Below are 6,000 nucleotides of genomic sequence, written 5' to 3' on the forward strand. Positions count from 1 at the left end.
ATAATAATGTATTATTAATTTATCAATTATTTTTTATAAATTATAAATGTCCAATTATAATATACTAGCTGTCGTCCGCGACTCCATGCAGCCGTTCTGGAGATACCTTCAAACATCCATCCATCCATCCAACTATCCATCCATCTAAACATTCGCATTTATAATATTAGTAAGAGTAAGATTATTATTTTCCTCTCCCGACAGTTGATCCAACTTGTTAAAAGTTAGTTTTTGGCCTCTCAGTGAATGTACTGTTTACTCATTTACTTCCTACAAAATAGAAAGTAGTAATATAGTAAATTAACACATAAGTATGTGTGATCAATAATCAACCTTATTACTTGGGAATAACGATAATATTCACATGGTAATTTAATCAAGTTAATACACACTCCATTATCTTTTGGTCACAGACGCTCGGCGGAACGACTAAAGTGGGTCAGGAAATTAACGTAGAGTTCAGAGGATCCTTCGGGGGAAGGAGTAGAGTAAAAAAACTAGTATTGAATTAGACAAGTGCTTCAGTGTTGAAACGTTATAGTTTTTTTTTATTTCTTTAATGAAATGACAAATTTTTGAAATCACCTGTTTTTTTTGTATTAAGTATTTTGCGTTTTCACTACAGAAAATATGTATTAAAAGTTATTTTTTATTTTTTTTTATTTTTATTTGTTTATTTTTATTCGTATCTCAGTTTTTTTTTAATAATTTACAGAATGACAATAACACGTTTTTTGAAAATACAACTTCATTGCTAGAAATCAACATAAAATACAATATGGGTAAAGCTTTTCAACTTTCGATTAAATCTCTGATTTTTAAATTATTCTACTGTTTACTTTAAAAATATATTAATTTTATATTAAGTAAGATAATTCTGAAAAATAATTTAACTAACAAGAAAATTTAATACTTTAGAAACTTTCATTTCTTTAAATATTACTTATATAATATTTTAATAAATAAGTAGAGTAACTTAATGGTAACTTGCTAGAGAGATTGTTACTCGCGGTCAAGCATTTGCATTCAAGTTGAAGTTAATAAGAAAAGAGATATGATGCATTAATAATCTAAAAGATTAAATATATTTTTCACTAGAATAGATATTCAAAGATGCAACATCAAATATTAATAAATAAAATATAGAATTAGATAAGTTGAAACAATTATTTTTCATAATTTTACCGTCCTCTTGTACTACTCAAGGAAATTTAATTTTTGCAAAAACTAACTATTTCGTAAATATTACCTTAGTAAAAGACCATTTAATTAATATTATACGAGGGCAAGATATTTAAAACATAACTAGTGAACTAAATACGAAAATATATCTCATCATCACTTCACTGTACTCCCCACTCAATGTCTCTGAGCCTACTCTAACTTATGGATGACTAGGCCATAGTCAAACACGATGGCATATTGCGGGTTGGTTGACTTCACACATATCTTTGAATATCCTCGCAGATAGTGCAGGTTGTATAACGATAATATCCTTCACCGTGAGAACGTTGGATTAATATACTTATGTAAATCGTACATTGAAAAGCAAATTCTTAAATGGCAAAATTCGTATCCAGGACCTGCTGATTACAAGTCAAGTGCTTAACCCATGGGCCACCGACGCTCTCTATACAAATATATCTCTGTTTAAATAATACTATTTGTATTTTGTAATACTGTTTGTGTATTTTTAAACAATACCGATACAGGTTGTCATGGTTTTTGCTCCATTGACCTAAATGAAAATGTTTCGGTTGAAGCGACAAGCTACATTTAGAACAATCGATCCACTGTAAGATGAGACAATATCATATTCTGAGTACGTTATATTATATACGATATATCAAAGTACATTATATGTCCTAGCTCTGGTTACTTTAAACCCTGTTTGCACTACTCTTAATAATGCTTAAGGTGTACCAAGTGAAGTGAGTGCCAAGTGGAGTACAATTAAATAAAGTGTGTGCGCAGATATATGAAAGTATATTGAGAGAAAAGTATCCATACCTCGCCAAATTGAGGTCCATGGTCTGTGCCTACCCCTCTCAGTCACTAGCGTGTGTAATGCTGCTATTATTATTGATTTAAAATGAAAAACATGATTGTTTAAGTTGCAACAACATTCGTTGGAGTAATCTGTCTAATCTCCCTTTTAACGAATTACGTTTAGCGAGTTGTGTTCGATTAAATTTTTCGCTAAGCTGTCTTAATTTAATTTAAATAAAATGAATTTGATTTTACTGTTTAAAAGAATTCTAAAAATGTATTTGAGTGATACTATTTGCTGCACTCAAAGTTATTGTCACTTAAACAGTTTAATTAGTAAGTAGCTGCTTAGCTCCGCACTAGCTTTTTTAAGTTTTTATAAAATGCAAGTGTATTTGATGGTATCAATTACCAAATTTCCTTTGTTTGAACGTTACAAATTAGATGTGAATAGAAGACTAATGTTAAGCGGTAGTGCTCTCTTTGAAATGTTCACAATACATTACGGCACAATGCTTGATGAATGACTGTCACAGTAGATGGTAGTGTATATTGAAAACGAGAAGGGAAAAATTAATATCATAATATTGCGAAATTTTATAATTTAACAAAATATTTTGTTATATTACTACTATTACAAATGCGAATGTTTATATGGATGGATGGATGGATAGATGAATGTTTATTTGAAGGTATCTCCGGAAAGGCTCAACTGATCTTGATGAAATTTGGCATACATGTAGAGCATAGTCTGAAGGAACACGTAGGCTACTGATAAAGTTTTTTTTAATTCCGCGCGGACGGAGTCGCAGACAACAGCTATTATGAAAATAGAGTCAGAATACAATGTAGAAATTACCACGACACATAGTTTTTATGCAGTGGTAGACGTCAGCAACAACAATATCGGTTGCAGAAGACGGACGCGAAATGGAAGCAAAGCGTCTGATGAGTGTAGTGCAGGAGGCCCTACGGACACCTGAATTTGCCGAAATAGCAAGGCGACCGCTGCCCACAGACATTTGCAATTGCAGATAGATAGATGCTTTGCCTAGTTTTAAAAAGCAAAAAGTTTAAAAAACAAAGCGTTTAAAATTAGATGAATGTTTTATAAGTGAAAAAGTAAATATTTGTCTGCCCTCTTCACAGACATATTACTAAAGTTTGAATTTAAAACTAATTTAATTAAAACTTGACCCTTCAGTCCAATTTGTATTTACGAGCTAAAAGGTAATTCGGCTATCATACTTTTTTATTTGCGATCCTAATAAAATCTTTCCTCAAGACCGAACAAATTTATAGGCCAATAAACCTGTTACTCGTCACATAACCAATTTAATCTGCAGCCAGTCGATAGGCGCTTCGATTGCAATAAAATAAATTAATGGCAAAAGTACTGAGAACTAAGAACACTCTTTTTTTTTTCAAATATTAAAAAATTTACGACAATAGCTGCCATCTGTTATTCTAAGTTACGACAATCTTGAAAGTTTAACTATAGATTTGGCGACGTATTTTATGGAATAAGTAGGCAAAATATATAAAAAGTGCTAAAAGACATTGGAATAATTAATCTCAAAATTATCGTGATTGTATTTATGAAGGAAATATGTTTTTCCTAACGCTATATATTATATAAACACCAAACAATATGTTAAAGATTATGTGATTCCAACGAAATTTCTAGAATAAAACACGCATTTATATTTTAAATTTTTTCGGAAATAAAATGGAAATTATTAGACATGTGTGACATTTTAATTAACACATAAAAATGTTGTATGTTAAACACAAAATTGGCCGTTGAACTTGTTTTACAGCTGCAATTTACAGCACAGTAAACTGGTTTTGTGCCAAAATGAAAATTAGTGCATTTAAAACAAGCTAACGGTCGCCCAGCGTGCTAATTGTGCTACCAAAAATTAATTCCGCTGTCACTATTAGAGTACACGGAAAACAATGTAAATAGAAATACATTTATTTTACGTACTAAAATTTTGTGATTCACAGAATTTAAATCATAGTTTGAATAAAAATTTTACATTTTTATAATTTTTTTTTTGGATTAAATTATAATGGACTTAAAAGTAAAATTATTAAGAAGGGATTGATGACTGAAATAAATGATTGAGAGATTTGCAGAACCAAAAGCTCGTGAGATAACATCTCAACCCCCCTATATAATACTGTATTTCGAATGGTAACAGCTACTTTCTTTGTCGACAGTCGTCTGGGAAACTAAAATAGGTCGCCAAATTAAGTACGTCCTTACGAATCACAATGGGCAGGGTTATTGTTGTAACAGTGTAATACAGACCAGCTTTTTGTTGGTCTGCTCAAAGATAATCAGATTGAATCCATTGTAAAGTCCGTATCGTATTAATTAGACTATCGAAAATAAAATTTCATTTTTCGTACATACAATGTTTTTGCGTTACTCGTAATGAAATTTTATTTTTGTCAGTCTGTCCGAAATTTCGCGTTTGTTTCGGGTAACATCCGAAATGGTTGGACCGATCTTAACAGAACTTTTACTCGAAGGTACTGATGACTTACTGAGGCAATTATTTTTATTCCACACTGACGTAGCCGTGGGCAACCATTAATCTCAAATATAAGTCGTCTTTTAATTATCAAGTATATGACTTATTGGTACAATCGGTATCATTTAGTCAATAAGAAATTCCCTTATTGTCTTTTATAGGTATTAAACTACACTAAGTAATTTGCTCAGCTGTCAACGATCAACGATTCTGAGTAAAATATATAATGATAATTTTAAGTCAGATAAAGAAAGATTCAATCGGTTAACATTTAACAAATGCGATTATCGGTTATAAAAAATACCATAAAAGTGTTCTTAATGTTACTTTTGAATATCTTTATTGTATGCGAAGATGTATGAATGTAGAAGAAGCTAAAGACGGGTGTCAGGAACGCGTCAAATGGAGGTCCGTCTGCCTATCCCTCTAGGTTACGGGCGTAAGTTATGTTGTTGTTTTACCATGACTTTTCTCTGCTGAAACATCTTTTAAAGAAAAAGTTAGGAATGAAAATATGTTCTTGATAATATAGTCAACTCACCTGGTTATGCTCGTACATGTTATCCTTGCTATCACATGCTATCCTTGGTACTATTTTCTAAATTAAGCTATACAATTCCTATTTAATGAACATTTAATAAATGTACATAGTTTACGGTTTGAATCCAATTAGTTCTGTAGTTTACTGTTTGCATTTAACTACAAGTAACTATTCTGTTCTCATACCAATATAGAATTTAAATTATAAATTTAATACACGTAAGTCCTTTATAAAAATAAGGTCTCACAAATAAATTTGAACGTGGTAGAAACTGATATATTTTTCACTTTGAAATCTATATATATAAAAGAAAGTCGTGTTATTTTACACTATTTATAACTCAAGAACGGCTGAATCGATTTGACTGAAAATTGGTGGGCAGGTAGCTTAGAACCAGGAAACGGACATAGGATAACTTTTACCCCGTTTTCTATTTTTTATTCCGCGCGGACGGAGTCGCGGGTAAAAGCTAGTTTAATATAAAAGGTCAGGAACAAGACAAAATGTACAAGATGAAAATGCGAATAAGATGTAAAATAAAACGTCAAAACGAAAAATATCAAAGAAAAGAATTTTTTTTTATAAATATGTCCAAAAAGGTTGAAGCAAAAAGGCTGTATGTAAATTAATCAACAAATTTTGTAATCCAATAAATCTATTCGTTTGTTCTCACAGCCGATACACTTGTAGAAAAACATAAAAAAAAAATTTCGTCGATTTGAAAAGTGAAAACGAATTGAGTGCTCAATTTATTGTTTATAGTTTTTATATAAATAATATTTTATGTGGTACTTATTTTTATTGTAGATCAATAAGATTGTATCTTGTACAAAAAAAAAAAAAAACAATTCACAGTATAAATTCATTTGGATTTAATATCAGTCTGTGCAATTGTAAACTGAAATTGCAATCATTGATAACATTTCG

This window comes from Papilio machaon, chromosome 25 (genome assembly GCF_912999745.1).
Source record: "Papilio machaon chromosome 25, ilPapMach1.1, whole genome shotgun sequence".
Lineage (NCBI taxonomy): Eukaryota > Metazoa > Arthropoda > Insecta > Lepidoptera > Papilionidae > Papilio > Papilio machaon.